The 27,042-nt window shown below is 45.5% G+C and overlaps 1 protein-coding gene across 3 annotated transcripts in view; it reads right to left on the reverse strand.

Annotated features, from left to right (window-relative positions):
• Positions 1-27,042, reverse strand: part of GLRA2 (glycine receptor alpha 2) — a 308,566-nt gene that overhangs the window by 97,270 nt on the left and 184,254 nt on the right. For 2 of the 3 annotated variants that reach the window (XM_078768142.1, XM_078768144.1), the window contains exon 3: positions 12,250-12,332. The exons of the other annotated variant lie outside the window; for it this stretch is intronic. The gene's annotated coding sequence lies outside the window, so the exon portion shown is untranslated. The remainder of the gene's footprint in view (positions 1-12,249; positions 12,333-27,042) is intronic. 3 annotated transcript variants of the gene reach the window in all.

Here is a 27,042-nt window from a genome sequence, read left to right on the forward strand (position 1 = left end):
TATGAGTACCAAAACGTGCACTTGCAGAGACAGGAACATTAAATGTGTCACGTTTTGTGGCTGTAGTAAAGGCGAAAAGTGTAGAAATCCAAATAAGTAAATTCCAAAATAGGATGATGCAAAAGGTATAAGTGTCATATAATGTTGTGGCCTTGGTGGTATCATACAATTGTAGTTCGTAACATGTTGAAATCGGTTTTTGGCAATTATCTTAAAAACCATTGACTTTTGGATATGAAAATGTATTACTGACCCCCCATAATGTGGCCATTGCGCAAATTTTGAGTGGTCGGGCAACCTCCTAGGTCCAACGGTTCTGTAGATACAGTCACGGCAAAAAAGGGGGCGTGGCCCAAAAAGGGGTATGGCCATTTCAGCTATTTCGCCGTCAGTGGCAAATGTGTTACCAACCAAATATTGTTCCTGGACCTTCAATTAGTGGATTCCTGAAGAGTTTAGGTCTGTACAATAAAGTGCATACTCAACCACCATGAGCTACTAGAGTATGTACCATTTGCGATGCAAACTTATGTTTGCGAGAGGTGACAGTTTGTCCAAGACTGATGAGGAAGGAAAAAGGAAGAGAGGACAGAGGAGTATTGATGAGGAGCGAGAGGCAGTTTTTATTCAATTCTGCGAATGGTTAGACTCAGAATTAGAGCATGGGGTAATGAACATGGACCAAGTCCATGAAAAGCTGCAGGAGTTTGATCAGTCACCAGAGAAGAGCCTTTCTTATTCAAAGCATTGGCTAAAGATAAAACTTCTAGAGAAATACGAAGACACCTTGTATTTCACAACACAGGAAAGAAGGGCAGATGTACTCTGTCTCAAAGATGGCACCGACAATATTCTGCGAGTGCATCATGCTAATCTTGACCATGGAGATGAGAAGACTCAGATCATAAAGACGGCACTCAAGTTCATATCCAATGATATTGCCTTGATTGATTTAGGTCCAAAGTCATACCCCACCACACACAGTATGACTGACATCGATAGTCAGCTGACACTTGTTCCTGCAAGCCTTCAGATGTTCTTGAGACCGATTGTCAAGACAGATGAAAGAGTTGCCGTTTGGGGGCAGAATTTTATTAAGGCCTGTCGACCTCGGTCTGGAGTATTGCCACACCAAATGGGGCTTGCCATACAACTTGATCATAGATTTGGGTCAAAATGGATGCTCAACAAGTTCCACCGGCTGGGATACACTGAGTCTTACACGGAGACACAAAACTACAAATACTGCTTCCTTAATAGTCGGAGTGGAGATGATGTTCCAGATACTTCTGGCACTCTTGACACCATTGTGGAGGAAACCGATGAACAGATCAATGATGAGGTTGCGGTTGATGCTGCGCTTGAGGATCAATCAGTGATGACAGCCAAAGTGCCAGCCAGTGAAAGTGAATTGTCAAGTAATGATCAGGTGGTCTTTATGGAGGTTGGGGAAACAAACAATGCAGTCACTCAGTTTGTTGGAGACAATATAGATTTAAACATTGTCTCTATTCACGGAAACACTCCCTTTCACTCAATGGGTTGGATCGAAGTCACCTCTCCGGCATCACCTTTGCCAGATCCACAGACAACAGCAGCTTTCCCCCGGGTGAAGTTGAAGGCACTCGACAAAGCTAAGATCCTGAGAGGAACTGAAGTAAAGATTATTCCATTTACGAACAGGAAACAGATAGGAACGAACGCGATCATGTTTCTCCCCCTCGCTGAGCTTTCCTCCTCCCTGGCTCATGATCAGCCACTCCTCACTCCAGGTGACACACTCTGGGCAGCGCGGGGGGACGCGGCTGAGTACATCGACATCTTCCTTGACACAGAAGCCACCAAGGAAACAGTGATTCAGGCTGGTACTGCGATTTTCAAGTCCATTTACCATGGACGAGATACTACATTGAGTGAAATTCGGTACAACATGTTCTCAAGGAAGGCAGCGGCAGGAGTGATCAAACCAGAGACTCTACCTCCAACAGAGGGTGCAGCTGCACAACATTCACTCTGTGCCTACCTGCAGACCCGGGACTGGATCCTTCTACAGAGCATGTCTCTGAACCCCAGTGACTATGGATGGACAATAGGTGTGCATGGGTATGAGCCAGTTCCAACACTGGACCCCACGGCTCCTGAGGAGCTATTGCAGTTCACGAGCTGTAATTGTCATGGAGATTGCAGCAACCGGCGATGCAGCTGCAAGAAGAATGGGGTCACGTGCATCTCGGCCTGTGGAGGCTGTAATGGCATTACATGCAGAAACTGCAGTCATGATGTTGTTGAGTCTGAGGAAGACATAGACAATGACTGTTGAAACTTCTGACATTGTGAATGAGAAATAACTCTTGTGTATTATATATGTATGTGAAATAAAAGCTACTTTGTGTGTAAATGTAAAAGTGAAAATATAAATGTTAACAATCAACTCAGAATCATGAAAAACCCTTATTTGACGCCTCATAAGTTACTTAAGGGCCGATTAAAAAAAAAAAAAATTCTCGAAAATAATTTTTCGGTACCCGAATTCAACAGCTTTTTTTCTGGGTTTCCCACGGGAGTTGACCTTCAACATTTTAACACATGTTATTACACACCTTTACAAACATATTGGTGAAGAAATTTTTTGCTAACAATTTAGTTAACAGATTTGTGAAATATCTCATAAAATGCCCTTACTATATATATATATATATATATATATATATACATATACATATACATATATATATATATATATACACATACAGTCACGTGAAAAAGTAAGTACACCCCATGTAAAGTTTTGACTTTTTCAACATATTTCAACATACAGCTATTTGATCTTCATTTCAACAATATTGATAGATAAAGGTGATATAATATAACAAATATCATGAAACATTTACATTTTGTAGTCGATTGTATAATTTAAATAAACATAAAAGCAAATTTCGCATGTGGAAAAAGTAAGTACACCCTTCCACCCATCATAAACATAAACAAAACATAAACATAACAAAAACAAATAAACAAAATGGGACATAAACAAAATGAAGCCTTCAAAGAAAAGAACACCTTCCCTACAGTCAATCATGGAGGAGGTTCAGTGATGTTTTGGGGTTGCTGTGCTGCCTCTCGCACTGCATGCGTTGAATGTGTGCATGGCATCATGAAATCAGGAGATTACCAAGGCATTTTGGAGCGCAATGTTCAACCTAGTGTCAGAGAGCTGGGTCTCCGTCGAAGGTCATGGGTCTTGCAGCAGAACAATGACCCCAAACACACTTCAAAAAGTACCCAGGAATGGTTCAAGACAAAAGGTGGGAATGTTCTGAAGTGGCCAGCAATGAGTCCAGATCTAAATCCCATTGAACACTTGTGGGGAGATCTGAAAACGGCAGTTGGGAGAAGGCACCCTTCAAATCTGGAAGAACTGACGCAGTTTGCACAAGAAGAGTGGGCCAAACTGCCAGTAGAGAGGTGTAGGAAGCTCATTCATGGTTATAGGAAGCGCTTGACTGCAGTTATTTTATCCAAAGGCTGTGCTACCAAATATTAAGTGGAGGGTGTTAATAATTTTGGCAATGCCATTTATTTTTATTTTCTGATTTAAAAGGATATATTAAGTTCTGCATCAAAAACAAAGGTTCTGTAATATTAACAGTGAAATAAAGAATTGTGGAGACCAAATACTTTTGTCAATTTTTTGGAAAAAAGTTGAAAGAAAAAAGAATAGTTTGTAGGGGTGACCCCATTGGGACATACTCCACAGGCACGGGACCAGTGGGGCTATTGATTGTATGGGCGTGGCGTGCACTCGGTTGTTGGAGCCATGCCCCCTGAAGAGTGAGTTGCGTTATAAAAGATGCGTGAGTTCCGGTATGTTTTAGTTCTGTTGGAATAAAGAAGCTTTGATCAAGCTACAAAGCGTCTCGCCCTCTCGTTATCCGCAACTCCTACATTGGTGACCCCGTCTTGCTCCCGAACGTTTTCGGGGCTTCAAACGAACATGGCGACAAGCGCAGTTTCGATCAAACTGCCGGAGTTTTGGGAACGACAGGCGGCCGTTTGGTTCGCACAAGCTGAGGCACAGTTCGCCATTCGGAGCATTTCTGCGGACGACACGAAGTATTATTATGTCGTGTCTGCGTTCAGCTGCTCCACTGCGACCAGAATGGTGAGCCTCCTCCGGGATCCTCCGAAGGACCGCAAGTACGAGACGCTGAAGGCACTGCTGCTCGTAACCTTCGAGCGCACTGAGGCCGAGCGCTCCCGCGAACTACTTTCTCTACCCGGGCTGGGCGACTCCAAGCCGTCGGAGCTTAAGGACCACATGTCTCTACGGGGCAGCCACCGACCATATTTCCTCTTCAAAGAACTGTTCCTGCAACAGCTGCCAGGTCAAGTACAGACAGCCCTGGCCAACTCGTCTGTTAAGGCTTTCCGCGTCCTGGCCAGGGAAGCAGACAAGTATTTCTCCACCAGCCAGCAATGTAGTGCAGCCGCATGGGACCCCGGCCCCGTCGAGCCTGCGCCGCTGTCGGACACCGTCGCGGCCGCCATTAAGGTCCAGCGACGGAAGGCCCCAGGCTTGTGCTTTTACCACGCAAGGTTTGGTTCCAAGGCCAAGGCATGCCGGCCACCCTGTAGCTTCAGCGAGTCGGGAAACGAGATGGCTGGCGCTCGTTAACTGCCATGAGCGTCGGCCGTTCGGGCAGTTTGTTGTTCGTTTCAGACACCGACTCCGGACGTCGTTTCCTCTGCAACACAAGGGCCCAGGTGAGCGTTCTACCTCCGTCGGCGTTGGACCGGGAGGCCGGGAGTCACGGCCCCGCCCTGGAAGCCGCCAACGGCAGTGCCATTCAGACTTTTGGCAAACGGACCGTGGCACTGTGCTTTAGCAGGCAGCGGTTTAAATGGGATTTTGTCACGGCGAAGGTGTCCACCCCCTTGCTGGGCGCTGATTTCCTCTGCGCCAACGGCCTATTGGTGGATGTTAAAAATCGGCGGCTCATTAATGTGGAGACATTCAGTTCTCTTCCATACTCACTGAGCGGGTCCGCCTCGATGAGGCTTGCGTGCACGCTCTCGACCTCCAATGAGTTTGCCCGCCGCCTCACCGAATTCCCGGCCTTTACACTGCCCACCTTTTCGGCCGTGGCCATCAAGCACGGAGTGGAGCATCACATTCCGACCACCGGCCCGCCTGTCTACGCCCGGGCTCGACGCCTCGACCCAGGAAAACTCGCTATCGCAAAGGCGGAGTTTGACAAGTTGGAGCATCTTGGCATCGTGCGATGGTCCGACAGCCCGTGGGCCTCGCCTCTCCACATTGCGCCGAAGCCGGGTGGCGGATAGCGTCCATGCGGAGATTATCGCCGCCTCAACGACGCCACTACCCCTGACCGCTACCCAATCCCGCACATCCAGGATTTTTCCGCCCGCTTGGCCGGTAAAGTTTTTTTTTCTAAGGTGGACCTCGTTCCTGGTTACCACCAGGTCCCCGTCCGGCCGCAGGACGTTCCTAAGACTGCGGTGATTACACCGTTCGGGCTTTTCGAATTCCTCCGTATGCCTTTTGGGTTCAAGAAAGCGGCCCAGGCTTTCCAGCGCCTGATGGACAGCATGTTGCGGGATTTGCCGTTTCTGTTCGTCTACCTGGACGATATCCTCATCGCCAGCGCTTCCAGGACGGAGCACATGCTTCACCTCCGAGCGCTCTTTGAACGCCTCAGTCAGCACGGCCTGATCATTAACCCGACCAAGTGCTTGTTCGGGGTGGCCTCAATTGACTCTCGGCCACCGCATCACGAGGGAGGGGGCCGTCCCACTGCCATCTAAAGTGGAGGCTGTGAAAGGTTTTCCGCGCCCCCTCACCGTCAAGGCCCTGCAAGAGTTTTTGGCAAGGTGAACTTTTCCCATCGTTTCGTGCCCTGTGCGGCCCAGTTCATGCAGCCCCTTTATGAGGCCCTCAAGGGCAAGCCTACCAAATGCGCCATTGACTGGACCGAGGAGATGGCCACGGCTTTCACGGATGCTAAACTGGCCCTCGCCAGCGCAACCATGCTGGCGCATCTGTCGCCCGATGCACCGATTGCTCTCACCACGGACGCTTCGGACTATGCGGTTGGCGCCGTGCACGAGCAGTGGGTCAATGGGGCCTGGCAGCCGCTTGCTTTTTTTAGCCGGCAGCTCCGCCCTAATGAACGAAAGTACAGTACCTTCGATCGTGAGCCCCTAGGCCTCTACCTAGCTGTCCAACACTTCCGTTCCCTGTTGGAAGCCCGCCCGTTAACGGCGTTTGTGGACCACAAGCCCCTGTTTTTTGCCATGGCCAAGGTCTCGGAGCCGTGGTCCGCTGTCAACAACGCCAGCTCTCCTTCATTTCCGAGTTCACGACGGACATCCAACATGTTGCTGGGAAGGATAATACGGTCACCGATTGTCTCTCCCGGTCCATAGTCGACGCGGTCCACCTTGGCATCCACTACGCCCGCATGGCGGCCGATCAGATCGCCGACCCAGAGGTCCAGGCCTGTAGGGCGGCGGTCACGGGGCTTCGACTGTCTGACGTGCCGTTCAAGGACACGGGCAACACGCTGCTGCGCGACGTTTCCTTGGGTCAGCCTCGCCCCGTCGTACCCACCAGCTGGAGACGGCTGGTGTTCGATGCCGTCCACGGTCTTTCTCACCCGGGCAGTAAGGCGTCGCAAAAGTTGGTGGCGGCGAAGTTCGTTTGGCACGGGCTCAGGAAGGATGTGCGCGACTGGGCCAACACCTGCGTCGAGTGTCAACGCTCGAAGGTGCATCGCCCCGAGCAACGGTTTGACCAGGTTAACGTGGCCCTGGTGCCTTACGACGGACCTTTCCGCGTTCTGGAGACGGGGGACAAGTCTTTCGTGGTCGACATCGGCGGCGAACCGGACCACCTTTCAGTGGACCGCCACAAGCCGGCTCACTTGGACCTAGACCAGCCCCCTCGGTTGGCTCAACCCCCGAATACGGACATTGCCCGTGCGAGTGAATTCTGGGGGAGGGGAGCATGTAGGGGATACCCCATTGGGACATAATCCACAGGCACGGGACCAGTGGGGCTATTGATTGTATGGGCGTGGCGTGCGCTCGGTTGTTGGAGCCACGCCCCCTGAAGAGTGAGTTGCGATATAAAAGATGCATGAGTTCCGGTATGTTTTAGTTCTGTTGGAATAAAGAAGGTTTGATCAAGCTACAAAGCGTCTCGCCCTCTCGTTATCCGCAACTTCGACAAGTTATTTGAAAAAAGTGCAAGGGTGCAAATATTTTTGGCCACGACTGTAAATACATACATGTGTGTACATATATACACACACACACACACACACACACACACACACACACACACACACACACACACACACACACACACACACACACACACACACACACACACACACACATATATCTATCTATAATTCCAGTAATCTCTGTTTGTTTGTACGTTTGTACGTTTGTACGTTTGTTTGTTTGTCTGTGACCGCTGTTTCTCGACAACTACCGGTCCGATATACTTGAAACTTGCCAGGTATATTGCTGGGGACCCGAGGATGTGCCTTTTCAAGGTTTGAAATTAATCGGACAAGTACTTACCGAGCTATGGCGATTTAGCCGTTCGCCGTTCGCTTTGGCTTTGCGAATGGACCAAACCATTCATGTAAATAGAGGGGGGGGGGGGGGGGGTGTTCTGTGGTCGTTCGCTTTGGCTTTGCGAATGGACCAAACCATTCATGTAAATAGAGGGGGGGGTTCTGTGGTCGTTCGCTTTGGCTTTGCGAATGGACCAAACCATTCATGTAAATAGAGGGGGGGGTTCTGTGGTCGTTGCGAATGGACCAAACCATTCATGTAAATAGAGGGAGGGGGGTTCTGTGGTCGTTACTGCCACGTGGTTTCAAAGTTTTTTTTTGTTGTTGTTGTTTGCACGCATGTTTTTTTGCACCCACGTACGGGCACGCCCTAGGATGTTTACACACACACACCCCTACACAAATTTTTTTTTTTTTTTTTTTTTGGCAAGGAACGGGCACCCACGTACGGGCACGTCCTAGCTTATATATAGTACGGGCATGCCCTAGTATTTATAAATATATATATATATATATATTGTTGCGGATTTGAGAATCCTGTGTTTGTAAATATGACCTTCTAGTAGTAATTCTTGTAAATACCTCCATTTGTGTAAAGTTCAAAGGTCGTCCCCTTAGTTAGTCCATCGCATGCACGTAGAAAATCATATACCCTTCTAAATAGTTATTTCCTTATTATGTGTATTAGCTTAAGGCTCTGTTTCCCATTAATTGACACTGCATTGCACTGAATCGAATAAGATAGATCCCCTTGTCAAATTCCCCCAAAACCTCCATTTCCAACTGCGTCATTGCCAATCGCATTGCCAACTACATTTGCCGCCATTACGGCGAGGTCATCTTGGAGAAGAAGGTGGGAGGAGTTGGCAAAGCCACGCCTTGTTCCTGGCGGGATCGGTGAGCCCTCGCGACCAATCCAGGCCGAGGCGAGCTCACCGATGGGCATTTCTAAAAGGCCGGCGGCTTGATCGCCACGCGCCTTATAAAAGGAAGTTGGGAGGGACTGCTTAAGCAGATGAGTGAGGAGTCCACCGCAGAGGAGTCCACCGCAGCTGAGTTGAGTTGAGAAGGAGTTGAGCTTTAACGGCAGTTCGACCCGCGGCCGCGAAGCAACGCCGCCGTACGAACGAGATTGAGGAGGTTCGGCGGCTGCTGACCTCGAGCCTTGCCGTTGACACGAGCCGGACCCGCACCCTTCCAGCCCTGTGGTCCCACCTCCTCATCCGTCCAGCCATCCACCTCCTGCCATTCCTGTCATCATCCCCGTGTAAGTCTGACTGTCGTCTGTTTGTCTGTGTTGTCCCTGGGTATAAGTAAGACTGTATAGATAAGTAGAATTGCAATGTCTTCTTCTTCTTCTTCTTCTTCTTCTGCTGTAAATTATTTTCGTTTCTTTCCTTCTCCTTGGTTCCTTTGATTGTGTAAATAGTAGTAATAAATTCCTGTTCCTCCTTATTCTGCCTTTTCTTCACATCCGTTCGTTTTAGAGGTTTCCACATTGAACACCTGTGGCACGATTTGGCCAACGTTTAGGATCGGGTTTAGTACTGCTAATGGTTCGAGCCGTGGGCTGCTAATCCGCTCGGCAAATAACATCTTGTCCGCGGTCTCGAACGGGGTTGCTTACCTGCCTCGTGGAGGGAGCTGGGCAGCTTCAGGAGCGGAGACGGCGAGTGAAAATAGAAGGGTATTAACCCCCCCCCCCCCCCCCCACACTAAGGGAGAGCACCCGTACTCCGTTTCCGTAACAATATATATATACATATATATATTGTTATGGATTCGACACTTCCGTTGTGGTGGCTTTCATCCACTTGAGACATTTCTGGTTCCATGTATTATTATTATTGTTGTTTGAGGGAAATAGCAATTATTATTGTCAAAAGGTAAAAGGAATGTTTTAAAATGAAACAGGAACCGGACGGCGATGAAGAGGAAGAGGGGAGAAAAAAAAGGCGGAGCGAGTGAAGTCGGACAAGAAGCAAGTTGCTTCTTCGTCCTGAGCGAAGGTTGTTGAACGAAAGTCGCTAGTGAACTTTCGGGTTTCCTGGGGAAGGAATTCCCATGACAGAGTTGTTATCGCTGTGACTGATCCACCTGCGTGTCAGGTTTGGCGTTGGATTCCGAGGAATCATCGTCGTGTCATTACGTCTCAAGTACGAGCCGTCGGCCATTTTGACTCGCGCGCTTCACGCGTCGAGAAAACTTTCCTTGCTTCGGGTCAGCCGTTTTCACCATTCAGACATCTATCTGGGATGTGTGTGTAACGCGGATTTTGAAGGCAAACCTGAGGTTCGCCGATTTGGAGCTGTTAAACAATCATACCAGAGGGTGTGATTTCCCAGTCGCCTTGAGTGCGCCTTTTCGCAGCTTCGAGCCGCGTGACCCTTTTCGCCGCTTTGGCCGCGTGCGCCTTTGTGCAGTTTTGGCGGCGTGACTGGGCCTGTCACCTGAACGGGATTCGGGTTTCGATTCAACATCGTTCTGACGATCGCAGGAGGACGATCAACTCTGAGCTCGAAGACGGGAATATAGAGACATTGGGGAATGTTCTTTTTCACTCACTTGGAGCACAGTGAGTTACTTTATACTAGCTGATGGCACCATCATAAGATATACATTGATTGTGCTTTTGATTGCTATTATTGTTGTACTGTTATTCTTGTGTGATTTTTAATACCATATTTGTTTGTTGGTAACAATTGGTGTGGTTTCAGTATTGTTTTTGACACAGAATAACACATTTTTCTGCCGTGACTCCTCTCCGGGCTCGGAGGTACACCGTGACCAGGGGGTCGGGCCAGACTTGGCATTTAATATGGAATATTTTTTTTGTGGGGGTGAACTTACTTTTCAAGATGACTTAGAACCAAAAGTTCATTGGAATTACAGACTTGGCATTTAATATGGAATATTTTTTTTTTCTTGACGGGTTTACTTTCTTAACTCAGTATATAAATCTGGTGAGTTTCTTTTACACTTTGGTGATTTATTTGTTAAAAGAACCATGTCACTGATTGTCTGTCGCAGCAAGAAGTCAACAACAGGATTATATCACAGGTGGCTTGGCAAAATGTACGGACAGGTGCATTTGACGATTGGCTTCACAGTCGGGTATACAAGGGTTGTTGCGTTCTGTATTAGTGGAAAACAACTGCTGCACATCTCCAAAAGTTATTTCCGCTTCCTCTGGAGATGGTCCGTCAACTCGACAATGCTGTGTGTCATGGAGTGGTCGCTTTACGAAATTACGGCATGAAAGAGCATGCTATTGCTCGGCAGTATGGCATCACTCAAGGTCAGGTGTCAAAGATCATGAAACGAAATGCTCAGAGGGGTGTCCCTACTCCAATACCGAGACCAGGACGTCCCCACAGAACCACAAGGAGGGATGATCGCCAGCTGCACCGGTTAGTCCGCAATGGCCGTACCAAGTCAGCTAATCGGCTTAGGGCTGAGTGGCAGCAACTGACAAATGTGCCTGTACCCAGAAGGCTAGTCAACCAACGACTGGTTCAAGCAGGCTATCGTGCCAGGCGTCCCCTGAGAAAGCCATGCCTGCCCAGACAACACCGCCAGCACCGATTGCAGTGGGCCAGAGAGCACCGTCAATGGCAGCCAGGACACTGGAATCACGTGATCTTCAGTGACGAGTCTAGATTTCTGGTCTATCGTCAAGATGGCCACGTCCGAGTGCGCAGACAAGTGCATGAAGCCTACAACAAAGATTGTATAGTGCCACGAGTCCAAGCTGGAGGTGGTGGGGTGACCGTTTGGGCTGCTTTTCATGCAGGGGGCAAAACTGACCTGGTTGTTCTGAATGGAAACCCGAACCAGTTCAAGTACAGGGCCATTCTGGAAGAAACATTGCTTCCATTTTCTCGTGCAGCCTTTCGAGGAAACTTTGCCTTCCAAGATGACAATGCACGGCCTCATCGTGCTCGCATGATCCAACACTTTCTTGCTGACCGTGGTGTAGAGCATATGGAGTGGCCTGCAATGTCCCCGGATATGAATCCGATAGAGAACTTGTGGGCAGAATTAACGCGTCAAATCGACCACTTGGACCAGCAGCCGACCTCTGTGCGTGAATTGCAGCAGGCTATTGTCACTGCATGGCAAGCAATTCCTGTCCAAATCTTGGCAAATCTCGTGAACAGCATGCCTCAACGTGTACGTGCTCTCCTGAATGCTCGTGGGGGTTACACGAAGTACTGAACTGTAATTTTACTGTCCGTAATCCCAGTCGTAATTTAACTTTTGTTTTTGTTAAAAAGAAATTTGGCTAATGTGCAAAATAAAGAGATACTTCTGGAAAACGTACAGAAGTTTAACACAGTACTGTCCATGAATTGAGTTCGATATCAGTTTACATCACTTTCAAGGATCAATTTATTTGTTTCGAAATGTCAAATGTGGTTTTTGTTTCTTTTAAAGGTCACATTAACAAAATCTAGAATAATTTCAACATAATTCCAATTAACTTTTGGTTCTAAGACATCTTGAAAAGTAAGTTCACCCCCACAAAAAAAATATTCCATATTAAATGCCAAGTCTGTATGTTGAAATTATTCTAGATTTCTAGATATATATATACTGATATAGAGAGGTAAAGATAAAAGAAAGAATGTTCTCACTGCACCATGGAATGGTATGGGTCGTCTGTGATGGTAGATGGGCAGTGGAGCGATGAGAGAAGAGGATATAAACACGATGAGTGGTGTTCTGGGCAGTGGGATGGAAGCAGAAAACAACATCAATGGCAAGTCTGTTGTCCACAGGATGAAAATGATCAATACATCATTTAATTCTCATTCAAAATTTTCGATATTTTTTTTGAGAAGAGCGATACAGAGACATGAAATGATGGTGAAAAGCAATGCATAAATAAGAATGAACAGGAGCACAAACAAGTTCATGAGTGCATTAAATAAATTGCATCTGTGCATTCTGTTCCGAGACATCCAATGAGTCTACATAATAAAATAGATTAATAAAAATGAAACGAAACATCTAAATAAGAGAATTAAAACTGAAGTGAAACATTTAATACAAAAATAATAATAAAGGGATTCGCAGATTTAGCATTTGGATGGTTTCCATATTGTTGGGGACAACATGTCCACAATTACCTTGAGCTTGATGAAGAGATGAAGGAAGGAAAGAGCAGAGAAAGCAAAAAAAAAAAAGTGTCAACAAGGAGGTGAAGATATGGTTGCAAGAGAGTGGTGAGAGGCAGAGTGGAGGTGAGGTTGAACGTAAGAATATGAAATGGTCCTGACAGTGCATGAGGAATGTATGTGCTCTTAAAGGTCAGAGAACAGAGGAATGCAGCTGAAATACAGAGGGGGGCACTGGCAAGGAGAGCGATCGATGCAAAATAACAGGAGAGGAAGAAATCCAATAAAGTCTTTGAATTCCAACAAACGTTTTCGTTTTTAATACCTCAAAAAGGTGATTTATCTTTGAGCTGTGAAGGTAGCTTTGAGGTGCGCGTACTCACCTTTGACCCAGCTTACCTGGGTTTGAATCTCCACCCTGCTGCAAACCGTCAGCCTGGTGTTTCACCTGTAGAGCGAGGCATCAATGTGTGCCCCGCATCAATGTGTGCCCCGCATCAATGTGTGCCCCGCATCAATGTGTGCCCCGCATCAATGTGTGCCCCGCATCAATGTGTGCGCCGCATCAATGTGTGCGCCGCATCAATGTGTGCCCCGCATCAATGTGTGCCCCGCATCAATGTGTGCCCCGCATCAATGTGTGCCCCGCATCAATGTGTGCCCCGCATCAATGTGTGCCCCGCATCAATGTGTGCCCCGCATCAATGTGTGCCCCGCATCAATGTGTGCCCCGCATCAATGTGTGCCCAGCATCAATGTGTGCCCAGCATCAATGTGTGCCCAGCATCAATGTGTGCCCCGCATCAATGTGTGCCCCGCATCAATGTGTGCCCCGCATCAATGTGTGCCCCGCATCAATGTGTGCCCCGCATCAATGTGTGCCCCGCATCAATGTGTGCCCCGCATCAATGTGTGCCCCGCATCAATGTGTGCCCCGCATCAATGTGTGCCCCGCATCAATGTGTGCCCTGCATCAATGTGTGCCCAGCATCAATGTGTGCCCAGCATCAATGTGTGCCCCGCATCAATGTGTGCCCAGCATCAATGTGTGCCCCGCATCAATGTGTGCCCCGCATCAATGTGTGCCCCGCATCAATGTGTGCCCAGCATCAATGTGTGCCCCGCATCAATGTGTGCCCCGCATCAATGTGTGCCCCGCATCAATGTGTGTGCAGCATCAATGTGTGTGCGCCGTCCATCGGATCATTGTTAAGCCGGAGGACGCCTCTGGCAGCACTGGTCGCCGGGGACATTAAAGATCGTGACTGGTCTTGTCACCTGCACCCTAAACAAATTCTGCCCAAATCATGTTTGGTTGAACGGCAGGCCTGGCCAGCCGATTCGTGAAACCATGGAGCAAAAAACGTTCCATGGCCAATCCCGCAAGAATGTTGGAATACCTGGGGCTATTAACCAAATTTATAGAAAGATATCATTTTAAGCAAGTGATATGTCCTCATTAAAAGTGTGACAAGTTAGTTGGTGACATATTTGCCCAACCTTCTGAGGACAAAGTAAGCACACCCCAAAGCTCACATCAAAGATCAAATGATAAACGTTCAGTACAAAAGTCTTTGCATTCTTATCAAATTTCATACAACATAAAGAATTTGAAAAGGAGGAATTCCACACTGCCTGTATTTCTCATTTAGATTTCTTTTCTTTCTGCTTTCAAAGGTTCCGTTCAAAGGGAGGTTCGGAGCTGCAGGAGCAGCCCCAGGGTAAGGATTACAATCGACGGTTTAGTCTGGGGCAGGAATTTGGAATTTGTCCAGGGTGCTGGTGAGAGATCACCTGCCCTTCAGGAAGAGCATCTTGGGATGTTGAATGACCTCTAATACTAGTCGATGGGATGCCCATTTTAACGTCCATCCGAGGGATGCCTCACACATCGATGAATCGTCCCGCCTGTGAGGTACCAGGGTGACAGTTTACAGCTACAAAAGGTCAGGAGCGAGTGTGTCTACCTCGAGGTTATACCCTGTCAACCTGAGATATTTTTTCTAATAAAGTAATCTGTGCTCAATTGAATGAAACTGATGAAAGGAGCAAGACCGTAATGGCTACATTATTATCAGAGACAAACCCTGACGTTCTGCAAAATGTTCAGTTCTCATCCAACTGATATTTTTGTCTCTTGCATGCTTGGTGTCTGTCTACCCCTCCCTTTCCCTCTCTCCCTCTCTCCCTCCCCTCCCTTTCCCTCTCCCCCCTTCCTTCTCTCTTTCTCCCTCTCTCCCTCCCCTCCCTTTCCCTCTCTCCCCCTCCCTTTCCCTCTCTCCCCTTCCTTCTCTGTTTCTCCCTCTGTCCCTCCCTCCCCCACTCTCTATCTATCTCTCCCCTCACCCACCCTCTGCCCCACTCGTCCACCCCTACCAAACTCCTTTGTCCCATTCTTATTCTCTCTTTTTTAATCCCCACCCCTTTATTATATTCAGGTGTAATTTGTTAATGCACCTTGACTCACCATGACAGCTTTTCATGTCCTGGTTGAGAAATGCACTGTTGATGTAAAAATCGAGTCAAACTGGCTCCATGAAATAATAATTTCATGCCAATGTCACCTTCGGTGGAGAGCAACAGCGAAATGCAAACCATAAAAACAAAATCACGTTATAGGTACCGAGAGTAAAAGGTATGGCTTTTAAAGGCTTACGACTTCACTCTGTAGTAACTTTTCAGAGTATCATTTTGGGCACATTTGATGGGGCGGCCATTTCTTTCCCATGCCATTCCTACATATGGAATACTGCCGTACTCCATGATACTTAAGGTGCAATAATGCACTGCTGCACTCAAGTGAGATATTTGTGAATGGAAGTGATAAAAAAATTTAAAAACATTTTGAAAACAAAGCAAAACACATCCAATCGAAGCTTAACAACAACAAATTAAATAAAAAACAGGACGCGATTCAAAGCTCAAAGGCAATTATAATTGTACAAAGCACACTGTATTACTGCGAATATGGCGACTAATACTGGGTGATGATTCATTCACGGAAACATTTCAATGAGAAACAATTATTCTTTATGTTAAACTGTGTCTTTTTGTTTGTTTCAGGTGATTTTGAGGACTGAGCTTTGGAAAGTTGAATTGAGCCTGTCCTCTATCTCTATATCTCTATCTCTATCTCTATCTCTATCTCTCTCTCTCTCTCTCTCTCTCTCTCTCTCTCTCTCTCTCTCTCTCTCTCTCTCTTTTTTTTCTCTCTCTTTTTTTCTCTCTCTCTTTTTCTCTCTCTTTTTTTTCTCTCTCTTTTTCTCTTTCTCTCTCTCTTCTCTCTCTCTTTTTTTTCTCTCTCTCTTTCTCTTTCTCTCTCTCTTCTCTCTCTCTTTTTCTCTCTTTTTCTCTCTCTATTTCTCTCTTTCTTTTTCTCTCTCTATTTCTCTCTTTCTTTTTCTCTCTCATTCTCTCTCTATTTCTCTCTCTCTTTTTCTCTCTCTTTTTCTCTCTCTCTTTTTTTTCTCTCTTTTTCTCTCTATGTGTATATATATATATAATCGTTAGATTAAATAAGACGCGGACGTAGCTTCAGGACGTCGATCTTTAATTGTCGACAAGCTTTCGACCAACAAAGGTCTTCTTCTGAGTCGGCCCCAAGTTCAACGGAAGTGCCGACTCAGAAGAAGAAGACCGACTCAGAAGGGCCGACTCAGAAGAAGACCTTTGTTGGTCGAAAGCTTGTCGACAATTAAAGATCGACGTCCTGAAGCTACGTCCGCGTCTTATTTAATCTAACGATTATTTATTCAATACAAATGAGACGCCCTGCTCGTACTTTGGAGTTTCTACTATTTCTTACAGTTATATATATATATATATATCTCCATAACAATTCCTTAAAGACCGTTTTGGGCAAGCTTTGGTTTGCGGACACGTCCCACAACGATTTCAATATTGACCTATGTTAGGGCACAAGAAGGCCAACTCACATTGTCGCAGATGCAAAAGGGTCAGGGCGAAAGAAAACAGCAAGATTGGAAGAAACAATTGAAGGAGGTGAAGCAGTCCAACAGAGGCTGAAGAGTTCAGAGAGAAGACATTCCCGAGAGCTCGGCAATAACAGGGAAACAGTGCGTACGATTGAAAGAAGGATCTTAGTTTGTATTCATACAAAATGCAAGTAACAACAGTTAAAACCCCAGACGAACAAAGACGACTGGCAAGGTGTATCACTATTCACTCTCATCGTCGTTTGCTCGGTAACCAAAATTTCGCTTGAAGACTTCATAATGTCAAACGGAGTACCTTTTCACTTATCGGGGTATGTCAACTTACAAAACTGTCGAATATGGCCAGAATATCGGGGTATGTCAACTTACAAAACTGTCCAATATGGCCAGAATATCGGGGTATGTCAACTTACAAAACTGTCCAATATGGCCAGAATATCGGGGTATGTCAACTTACAAAACTGTCGAATATGGCCAGAATATCGGGGTATGTCAACTTAAAAAACTGTCGAATATGGCCAGAATATCGGGGTATGTCAACTTTAAAAACTGTCGAATATGGCCAGAATATCAGGGTATGTCAACTTACAAAACTGTCGAATATGGCCAGAATATCGGGGTATGTCAACTTAAAAAACTGTCGAATATGGCCAGAATATCAGGGTATGTCAACTTAAAAAACTGTCGAATATGGCCAGAATATCAGGGTATGTCAACTTACAAAACTGTCGAATATGGCCAGAATATCAGGGTATGTCAACTTACAAAACTGTCGAATATGGCCAGAACATCGGGGTATGTCAACTTGCAAAACTGTCGAATATGGCCAGAATATCGGGGTATGTCAACTTACAAAACTGTCGAATATGGCCAGAATATCAGGGTATGTCAACTTACAAAACTGTCGAATATGGCCAGAATATCGGGGTATGTCAACTTACAAAACTGTCGAATATGGCCAGAATATCGGGGTATGTGAACTTACAAAACTGTCGAATATGGCCAGAATATCGGGGTATGTCAACTTGCAAAACTGTCATCAGCAAAACAACTTGGGGAAATTACCAAGGGTTATTTACCCACAGGTTCTGAATCGTTCCCAATCGCTAATTACCTCAGGACGGGCTCACCTGTGATTCACACTCGGGACTTCGATTTATACACCTTGCAGACAGGTCAGCAGAAGCACAAGAAAATAAGTTGTTGATAAAGAACCTTTCGAGTCGCTAAATATCAGTAATTTATTATATTTTCCGGTTCACGATCAATGATCGATGTGTACATATATATATATATATGTTGCTCGGCTTGACTCCGCCCCTCCGGAAAGCGCGCGCTGTGTCGTGAGACGAGGCTGAGGGCGCGCGGTGCGGCTTGAGGAGATCTCTAGAATAAACAAGAGATATCCATTTTTAAAATATTTTCTTTTAATTAACGATATCTGCCAAACCATGAGACCTATCGCAAATTCCAAAAGGACATTTTAGTAGATTGACATGCTGAACAGATCCCTTCGATTGGATCAAAAATGAGGGAGCGGCTCGGTTTTAAAGGTTCATGCTTAAAAACGTCATAACTCTGAAACCATGTGACGCATGACGTTATGCTGGTTGACTTTTTTGTTCGTCATGGGTATGCGATTTTGCCTGCAAAGTTTGGCCTCGATCTGTTCAGCCGTTGCAGAGAAAAAGGGGTTTTCGTGTTTTCACGAAAAACAATATGGCGGCCGAACCACGTGACCTGTTACGTCATAATTACCATTAAAATATTCTACAGACCGAGCCTCATATGGTGAAAATTTTATCTCAATCGGTCCTATTATTGCAGAGAAAATCTTTTTTTAAAGGAAATTAAAACTTAAAATGGCACTGAGTTAAGGATCATCAGAATTATCAGAATTCCCAAAGTTCAAAGTGCCATAACTTTGTCAAAAATGATCGAAACGTCGTGAAGTTCGAACTTGATCTGTAACTTATCATATCATGAGGAAACCATGTACCAAGTTTGAAATCATTAGCATTAAGAGTTTAGAAAAAAAAGTCCGGAAAACTGTTCTTTGCGTGACGGACTGACCAGGGACGGATCCAGGGGGGGTGGGGGGTGCAAGGGGTGTGCACCCCCCCCCCCTTGATCCAGGATGAGGGTGCAGGCGGTGCGAATTTGCTGAACTGTTGGACCAGGGAAGAACACAAGGAACTGCAGAAACTTCCATGAACGCACGAAATGCCGTTTCTGACGATCAATTTTTTTAAATTTCCTGGGGGAGGACCCCCAGACCCCCCTTTTATCCCCCCCCCCAGCGCTATAGTTTCATGCACCCCCCCCCCCCCCTCCCCCGTCTTGAAATTCCTGGATCAGCCCCTGCTGATGGACTGACAGACGGACAGACGGAGGGAGGGACGGCGTGCAAACCTATAGTCCCCCTCCGTGTCCAGTGTACACCGGTAGGGGACTAATAATAAAACTGAATGTCAAGCAAAGAAGCAGCACGTACCATTTTAAAAAGCCTTTGGTACAACTTGGCCCGAGTTTGAACCGGTGTGTGTGTGTGTGTGTGTGTGTGTGTGTGTGTGTGTGTGTGTGTGTGTGTGTGTGTGTGTGTGTGTGTGTGTGTGTGTGTGTGTGTGTGTGTGTGTGTGTGTGTGTGTGTGTGTGTGTGTGTGTGTGTGTGTGTGTGTGTGTGTGTGTGTGTGTGTGTGTGTGTGTGTGTGTGTGTGTGTGTGTGTGTGTGTGTGTGTGTGTGTGTGTTCCATTTCAGGCCTGTAACCTTTTTACCATATGAGTTTTATCATCAAATTTTCACCAAAGCTTCATTATGAGAATATGGAGTAGGCAAATTAATAATTTTGTCAAAAGGTCAAAGGTCAACGTCACGTAAAATCATAAATTTCATCCAATTAACCTAAAATTTTAATTTATCATTTGAACTTTGTCATCAAAATTTCAGCAAAGCTTTATTATGAGAAAATGGAGAACACAAAATAATAATTTGGTCAAAAGGTCAAAGGTCAGCATCACCTAAAATAACTTTTCACAATTGACCTGAAATTTTAAGGCGCTTTGGTCACTGAATTAGTACATCAATCAAAAGCGAAAAGCTGATTATTATTTTTTAGATAGAAAGATAAAGGTTGCAAAAAATCATAAATTTTCATCCAATTGCTTTGACATCTGAGCAGGGTTTGCATATGTGCTCTCTTAAACCTATTGCTTTTGAGGTCAAAAGGTCAAGCTCGCCTAAAATCATCAATTTTTTGTATTGTTTTTTTGTTTGTTTCCTTTGGAGTGGGGGGTAGGGGGACCTTTGTATGGAACCCCCCCCCCCCCCCCCCCCCCCCACACTCCACCCCTTTATTTAATTTCAGCACACGTTCAAAAACCACAATACGATAAGCTCCACAAACTCTTAATTCGAACCGATCTTCAAAATTCCAACTTCAGAATTGACTCAAACAGTGGCAGTTGTGTGTCGGCAACGGTTGCTAGAGTGAGATGTGCATGGAAGAAGTTTCGGGAACTGAGTGGCGTGCTGATGAGGAGGGGAGTGTCGTTAAAGCTGAAGGGAAAGGTGTATGCTGCATGTGTGAGAAGTGTTATGATTTATGGGAGCGAGACATGGGTAATGAACGTAGAGCAGCAACGAAGGCTGGAAAGGGTGGAAATGCGAATGGTTCGGTGGATGTGTGGAGTATCGTTGAGAGAGAGGAAGACAAATGATGAATTGCGAAAGATGATGGGAATATTGCCTGTGATGGATGCTGTGAAGAGGAACAGGTTGAGATGGTTTGGTCATGTGTTGAGAAAGGATGAAAGTGACTGGTTGAGAAGAGTGATGGAAATGAATGTAGAAGGAAGTAGAGGACGGGGAAGACCGAGAAAGACTTGGCTAAAGATGGTGGAAGAAGAAATGCGGGCAAGGGGGTTAACAAGGGGAGATGCAGAAAATAGGGCAAAATGGAGAAGATTGTCAGGGGGACGGCAAGGCTAACCCCTGCTCTAGCAGGGAAAATGGCCTTAAAATGCCTGTTGTCGTGGCAGCAGTCCCACTACTAAAAAAAGTGTTCTTTGCTAATAATGTTTCATTCCAAAAACGCATCTCCGAGCAGTTACCATGGGAGTATGAATTAAGTTAAAAACGATTATTAAGTTAAATTTTAAAAAAAATAACCCCAGAATGAGAATCACAGCCTCGCTTAAATAAATGCATATATACACTTAGTTATAAAATCGCAAGAAATGGTAAATTTTGTCAGATTTTACTCCAGATTTGGAAATTATTTAATTTACAGCATCCAATCCTCATATCCAAATCCAGATTTTGATGATATGCTTAAATTATGTAATGATAATCGATCATGTTTCCAAGGCAAGGTACGTTTGAGTAGGCCGAAACAAAATGGTGACTTAAGAACCCAGTAAAGTGCAGTGAGATGACCAAATGGCGGGCCAACATATTGGTACACCATCACATCGGGGTTTTTTTCTTATGAGCCACCATTTTGGTGAGCCACCTTATGAGCCACATTGTGATGAGCAAAAAGGATGTTATAACACACCCAAACACCCAATTTTCATCCTGGTAATCTGTTGGAGGTCCAGGTGTATGCATGCAAAGTTTGGGGCTGCTAGGTTTTATTGTTTTGGAGTTATGGAGGAGACAGATGGATGGACAGACAGACGGACGGACGGACGGACGGACACTGCCTTTTATTATTATAGACTAGCAACGGTACCCACCCTATGGGCGGGGCTTCAATTGGGAAGCCCAAATGAAAAGGCTAAATGACAGAAATTGAAGGTTTTTTAAAATTTTAAGCGATTCATATAAACATCCGTTGAATCACATCACACGCAAATCATCAAAATCTAAACAGTATCTTTAGAATTTCAATAAAAGCCACATCACTGTTCATATCGGTAAATATTATGCCATCGTGTTTCAAGTCGTGATCGATACACTATGATCGTGATGATCATGAATCGTGATCGATAATAGTGTTTACAATCGCTATGTCGTATGTACTCCCGATACGTGTACCAAATTCCCGATATGTGTAACTGTACCAAATCAACAGCTAAAAGGATTTTGAGCCGATAGCTGTTACGGCCTTTGCAAGGTCGATGGAGACAGCGATCTGTTGGCGTATTCACCGCCCAAATAGCTATGTGGAATTCTCTCATGTAGAGATTAAGCGTTACGGCTGTTACGGCCTTGGCAAGATCGATGGAGACAGCGTTTATTATACTTTTAATGAAGGACACTGTCTCAAGCCCTAGTCCCCATCACGGATGGGGCTCAGCGGTTTACACGAGCCTGACGGCGAAGGGCAAGGTACACGCTGGCCCGTCCAGTGTAGCGCGCATGCGGCCCCGGACATCGAAGGGCATTAAACGTTCATTAAAGGATTACGAAACGAAAAACATTACGAAATTACGTTCACACCGTCACGTCAAACACTACCGTGAACACACACATCGTCACAATGAGAACATCGTCACAATGAACGTTATGCGAACGTGAATGTTATGCGGGAGTCCAAACCTGAGAATGCTGGAAACCAAAGCTGAAATTGGGAAAACTAAATAGCCTATTTTACTCCTGGAGATCCCAGGATTACCCACACAAAATATCTTTGCGATCGGTTGAGCCGTTTTTACGGTACCTTCGAACAGACAGACGGACATTTGGTGAATTATAGTAAGATAAGACATCCTGTTTGTTTGCTTGCTTATTTGTCCTATTTCTTAATGATCGACTGCCAGTACGACATTCATCATTTGTGTAGTCTTGCTTTGCGATATCTTTATTCTAAAAAACAAGATCAATACTATTGAGGCTTCAACAGACAATGTCAATCTCGGGCAATGATGTGAAAAGCCAAAGCAGTCACCGTACAGAGTTTTATACAGTACAGTACAAGGTGACTCAGTTCCCAGGTAGTTAGGTTTAGGAACATAAACGTTTTCATTTGTCGTGAGAGCATCAAATCGATGCCAGACAATCGATCAACGCTGCTGATTTACGTCAATTCTTGTAACGAATCAATTTGATTCCGAGTATGCATCCATTTCGGAATATATAGGTGACCGTTTGAAAGTGAAGCATTAAAAATTCGTGGATATTCGTGCAAAAAACAACATGACTAAACTATAGAGAAAAACATGAACGAGGAAAGTGCAATTCCCAATAAAAATTTGTCATTTGCAGAAAAAAAAAAATTGTAATTAAAAAAATTAATAAATGTAAGCATGTACACAAGAAAATACAAACAAACACTTGTTTTTGTCCCCCGCCCCTCCAACAAGGTCATTAAAGCGAGCTCCGTCCCACTGACCGACTGATCATCCATCCATGCACTTTTATGTTCACGATATTTCAAAAAACCGTTCAACATTTACCTTTCATCTTGCAGATATCTATTCCTCATGACAATATCTCAACCTGATTAGATCACGGCTGTGATTGGCTGAATTGTTGCCATGGCGACCATCCTGGTAACTTGGCTTGTGTACACGATATTTCAAAAACCGTTCAAGATTTGGCTTTCATATTACACAGATCTATTCCTCATACCACCCAAAAGTTGGGAGACCTAGACCTGGAGTATCAGCCCCTTTTAATCAGAACATCATTACACCTGTGAACAGTGCAGGTTAAATTGATCTTCAGCAGGGTACATGAATCGGAATGGCTGTGGTGCCCAATATCGGAATAACCCAAGATGCTCTATCCATTCCGGGCCTTTTGGACCGAGTTAATAAGCAATCTCTCTGATGACCGACGCGGTCAAATTGCGGCTAAGGGTTCAAAGAGGAAACTGAGACTTTATCTCGGGAAGAAAATTGCGGCATGCACAAACTGGGAATACGCACCCCAAGATGAATTCATGACCATTTAAGTACAATTATTTAAAGTACATGCTTTTGCACTTCTATGGAACTGTATTTCACTTTACATACAATCTGTGAATTGTTGTGATGAGCAGGTAGAGCAACAAACCATTTATTCCAAGGCAGGTTGGAATTAGGAATATAGGGGTCCATATTTCCCCATTCTTCCCAAATTCATGGCCCATGACTCATCAGGTTGAATATGAATGTACCTGTTCACATCAGATCGGCTCTGATGCTGAGCACAGTCAAGGCCGGGAGATACTTTGATGGAAAACCACCACGGAAGACCGATGTTATATGTTGAGGGAACGCAGGTAACGCAATTGGTAATGGGTTCACCTCTGAGTTATCTGGTCATGGATATACCCCACGGTGTCCTTCACGAAGAGGAGGCGAGTTGTCTGAGGCACCATTAACTAATTCCACATTCCTGCCTGGACCTTGCGTAGCAAGTGGTCTGGTCTTCTTGGAGGTTCCTCAACATCAGGTCACACTGCTTGCTATCTTGATGTGTGGTTGTTGTTGGGGAGCAGCTTCTACACAATAAACTAACGAGTTAGTTTGCACTTTTCATTTGAACAGCTTTCTTCACATATAAAGGGCAGCCTAGACACCTGCAAATACACCTACACACATATGCACACAATTATACCCTGGCCGATTATAAAAGAGATGCAGCTGTTATTCTCGATTAAATTAATGGGGTTGATACAAAGATAAGTAAATTTATAAGATAAAATATAAAAATAATAATGGGGTTGATACAATGATAATTTCTCTCCTCACCTTCACTCCTTCATTCCTCTTTTCTCCCGCCTCTGGAACAAACTCCCTCACTCTCTTCAATCCCACTCCTCCCTCCAGGTCTTTAAAACAGCTGTTCACCACCATCTCTTATCTTCCCCCATCCAAAACCTTGATCTTTTCTACCCCCGCCAATTTCACCCCAGATTCACTTTTTTGAAATCGGCTAACCCCCGCTCTAGCGGGGAAAATGGCCTTAAAACGATCATTCATTCATTCATTCACTTTTTTGAAATACCAACTTCCTTCCTGGAAGCCCTTGCAGTGTCCTGGTGTTTTATACTTCAACCCCCCCCCGCACCCCCTTCCCACGCCTCCTCCCCCCAAACCCTCTCCCTCCCACAGATCTCCCGATGTCCCTGCTCTCAAATGTTGTGTTTGTGTGCTTCCCCTTCTCTCCCCATCTTGTCTACTGCTCCCCTTATAATATACTTTGTGTGTGTTTGATTTTTTGTGTGATAAATGTTCGCTCTTTCACGAGCCTCGTTTCTGTATACAAAACCAAAAAAAAATTAGTTGACAACTACAGTAAATAGCTTGGTAATGGGGCATGGATATGGCATAGCTTGATGGGCCAAACGGCCTCCTCATGTGTTTGACACTGTGTTCAGACAACAAGTTACTTTGGACGTACCGCATACCATAGTAAGAATAAAGTTGTTTTACAACACGTGACTTTCAAAATCATGTAATCCACCCCAGAATGCTCGGTGCGTTGGTGGAGAACCTCCGAGAAATGGTGGTGTTCGGGGCAAACTAGAAGTGCAAACTCCTGACCATGTGGGCCGGTACAAGGCTCGAGTGGATGGACATGAGCTACACAAAGACCCTGATGGATCGCGACCAGTAAATGAACCAGTGAAGTGAGTTGAACCTTTTAGGAGTGCCTCCTATAAACATGGCAACCTTGGTGATTTGTTTAATGGACGTCTGGAATTGGAAAGATGATGCTGTGAATCGTTACCGAGTAACGGTAACCATCGCTTCGGCAAAGGACATCTTCGCTTGCGTATCTCGTTTGGGTGCTTCTGAACACCGAAGAGAAGGAGATATATGGGGCTTTTGAATGTACAGGCCACAGGGTAAGTTTAAAGTGATGATATTTACTATTAATCATATTCATGTTGGAGGGGGGGTGGGGGAGGGGTGGGCAAGGGAATTGTGAAGGCTGTAATAAATATATATTTATTGTTTGGTTCTGAGGCTGCAAGGGAAATTCTACTAGATTTTTGCATCTTTTGGTGAACCTATATATATATACAAAGCACTGACCCTATGACATGATGCTGACGTCATGTGCATAAATTACACCACATATATATATGTATGTATATATCCACTGCAGCTGCTCACTTGTATTAACAGGAAATTATAGGAAATCAACAACTCTGTCATGTCTGAAGCTGCAAATATTCACCGTTGTATCCAAACACGTGACCGCGGGTTTATTTCCGTTTTTTCCGGGAGTTACGGCCCAACTCGGATGGCGCTGCTGTGAATCGGGCCTGTATATGTTAAAGGGGAGGATGAGCTTGGAACCTTGAAAGGACATACGGCTAAACTCGGTGTTGACCGGGATGCCAATCCTATATTGTGCAGAGCTCGCCCAGTCCCTTTCGCCCTGCGGGAACGGATTGACAAGGAACTGGAACATCTTGAAAATCTGGGTATCATCGAGCAAATCCAGTATGCCGAATGGGCGGCGCCCATCGTTCCGGTCATAAAATCGGACCAGTCCATCCGCATATGTGGAGATTATAAAATGACCGTGAACAAGTGTTCTTCATTGGATAAATATCCAATCCCAAGGATCGAAGGCCTCGATGCTCGTCTCACGGGAGGCAAGACTTTTATGAAACTCAATCTCAAATCCGCCTATCTACAGCTCCGCTTGGACGAGAATTTGAAACAGTATCTTACCATCAACACACATCGTGGGTTGTACAGGTACCACCGACTCAGTTTTGGAGTGAAATCTGCACCTGGAATTTATCAGCGTGTCATGGACAGTTTGTTTGCTGCCGAACGCAACGTCGTTTGTTACCAGGCTGATATTCTGGTTACTGGTCGTACGGACGCGGAACATCTACAAAACCTGGATAGAGTTCTGAAGAAGATTTCGGACTCCGGCCTACGTTTGCGTCGAGACAAGTGCAAGTTTATGGTGCCATCAGTCACGTACCTGGGTCATACGATTGATGCCGAGGGTCTACACCCGACAGATGAGAAAGTCCGAGCTATCAAGGATGCTCCTGCTCCACGAGACATAACCGAATTGAAGTCATACCTCGGTTTGCTTCAGTTCTATGGTCGTTACATCCCGAATGTGACCGACGTTTTGGGCCCCCTTTATCGGCTTTTGAGGAAAGGAGTCTCCTGGAGCTGGGGATCCACTGAACAATCAGCGTTCCAGACCTCTAAGGATCTGCTCAAATCGTCCAATGTTCTCGTTCATTTTGATCCAGAGAAGGATCTTGTGCTGACATGTGATGCCTGTCGGTATGGAGTGGGGAGTGTATTATCACACGTGATGCCTGATGGTACGGAAAGACCTGTTGCATTTGCATCCAGAACGTTGTCCCCTGCAGAGAAGAACTATTCCCAATTTGACAAGGAAGGATTGGGAATCGTTTTCGACGTCAGCAAATTTCGCCAGTACCT

The sequence above is a fragment of the Myxine glutinosa genome, chromosome 14 (genome assembly GCF_964187855.1).
Source record: "Myxine glutinosa chromosome 14, kmMyxGlut1.1, whole genome shotgun sequence".
Lineage (NCBI taxonomy): Eukaryota > Metazoa > Chordata > Myxini > Myxiniformes > Myxinidae > Myxine > Myxine glutinosa.